Genomic DNA, 2500 nt, shown 5'->3' on the forward strand with positions numbered 1-2500 from the left:
GGTACGACAACTTTTCTCGTGCCTATGGTACAACAACTTTCCTCCGTGCCCCTGGTACGACAGCTTTTCTCGTGCCTATGGTACAACAACTTTTCTCGTGCCTATGGTACAACAACTTTTCGCCGTGCCCCTGGTACACCGCTCAGTAGCACTTTGCCACACAAACTCTCCTCGTACCTATGGTACGACAACTTTTCTCGTGCCTATGGTACAACAACTTTCCTCCGTGCCCCTGGTACGACAGCTTTTCTCGTGCCTATGGTACAACAACTTTTCTCGTGCCTATGGTACAACAACTTTTCGCCGTGCCCCTGGTACACCGCTCAGTAGCACTTTGCCACACAAACTCTCCTCGTGCCTATGGTACGACAACTTTTCTCATGCCTATGGTACAACAACTTTCCTCCGTGCCCCTGGTACGACAGCTTTTCTCGTGCCTATGGTACAACAACTTTTCTCGTGCCTATGGTACAACAACTTTTCGCCGTGCCCCTGGTACACCGCTCAGTAGCACTTTGCCACACAAACTCTCCTCGTGCCTATGGTACGACAACTTTTCTCGTGCCTATGGTACAACAACTTTCCTCCGTGCCCCTGGTACGACAGCTTTTCTCGTGCCTATGGTACAACAACTTTTCTCGTGCCTATGGTACAACAACTTTTCGCCGTGCCCCTGGTACACCGCTCAGTAGCACTTTGCCACACACACACTCCTCGTACCTATGGTATGACAACTTTTCTCGTGCCTATGGTACGACAACTTTTCTCGTGCCTATGGTACAACAACTTTTCGCCGTGCCCCTGGTACACCGCTCAGTAGCACTTTGCCACACAAACTCTCCTCGTGCCTATGGTACGACAACTTTCCCCCGTGCCCCTGGTACACTGCGCAGAAACTCTTTGCCACACACACACACACCACTCGTGCCTATGGTACGACAACAGGCCCCGGGGACCTACATCGCACCTTGCTCTTGCCTCCCTTACAGCTGAAAAAGGTCCATGCCTGTGCCCTGGCCCTGCTGAAATTCCCTCTCCATTTAGCCGAGGCAGTGAGTCGGCCTCCTGTCTCCCTTTACGGTCGAAAAAGATGTGCTCCTGGGCGCACTGGCCCTGCTGCTACTCACATCGGGCATGGACCTGGACCTCCAGCAGGCCCCGGGGACCTACATCACACCTTGCTCTTGCCTCCCTTACAGCTGAAAAAGGTCCATGCCTGTGCCCTGGCCCTGCTGAAATTCCCTCTCCATTTAGCCGAGGCAGTGAGTCGGCCTCCTGTCTCCCTTTACGGTCGAAAAAGATGTGCTCCTGGGCGCACTGGCCCTGCTGCTACTCACATCGGGCATGGACCTGGACCTCCAGCAGGCCCCGGGGACCTACATCACACCTTGCTCTTGCCTCCCTTACAGCTGAAAAGGTCCATGCTTGTGCCCTGGCCCTTCTGAAATTCCCTCTCCATTTAGCCGAGGCAGTGAGTCGGCCTCCTGTCTCCCTTTACGGTCGAAAAAGATGTGCTCCTGGGCGCACTGGCCCTGCTGCTACTCACATCGGGCATGGACCTGGACCTCCAGCAGGCCCCGGGGACCTACATCACACCTTGCTCTTGCCTCCCTTACAGCTGAAAAGGTCCATGCTTGTGCCCTGGCCCTTCTGAAATTCCCTCTCCATTTAGCCGAGGCAGTGAGTCGGCCTCCTGTCTCCCTTTACGGTCGAAAAAGATGTGCTCCTGGGCGCGCTGGCCCTGCTGCTACTCACATCGGGCATGGACCTGGACCTCCAGCAGGCCCCGGGGACCTACATCACACCTTGCTCTTGCCTCCCTTACAGCTGAAAAAGGTCCATGCCTGTGCCCTGGCCCTGCTGAAATTCCCTCTCCATTTAGCCGAGGCAGTGAGTCGGCCTCCTGTCTCCCTTTACGGTCGAAAAAGATGTGCTCCTGGGCGCGCTGGCCCTGCTGCTACTCACATCGGGCATGGACCTGGACCTCCAGCAGGCCCCGGGGACCTACATCACACCTTGCTCTTGCCTCCCTTACAGCTGAAAAAGGTCCATGCTTGTGCCCTGGCCCTTCTGAAATTCCCTCTCCATTTAGCCGAGGCAGAGAGTCGGCCTCCTGTCTCCTTTACGGTCGAAAAAGTTGTGCTCCTGGGCGCGCTGGCCCTGCTGCTACTCACATCGGGCATGGACCTGGACCTCCAGCAGGCCCCGGGGACCTACATCACACCTTGCTCTTGCCTCCCTTACAGCTGAAAAAGGTCCATGCCTGTGCCCTGGCCCTGCTGAAATTCCCTCTCCATTTAGCCGAGGCAGTGAGTCGGCCTCCCGTCTCCCTTTACGGTCGAAAAAGATGTGCTCCTGGGCGCACTGGCCCTGCTGCTACTCACATCGGGCATGGACCTGGACCTCCAGCAGGCCCCGGGGACCTACATCACACCTTGCTCTTGCCTCCCTTACAGCTGAAAAGGTCCATGCTTGTGCCCTGGCCCTGCTGAAATTCCCT

The sequence above is a fragment of the Copadichromis virginalis genome, linkage group LG13 (genome assembly GCF_057382275.1).
Source record: "Copadichromis virginalis isolate Kocher_CV1m ecotype Utaka linkage group LG13, C_Virginalis_male_GT1.1, whole genome shotgun sequence".
Classification (NCBI taxonomy): domain Eukaryota; kingdom Metazoa; phylum Chordata; class Actinopteri; order Cichliformes; family Cichlidae; genus Copadichromis; species Copadichromis virginalis.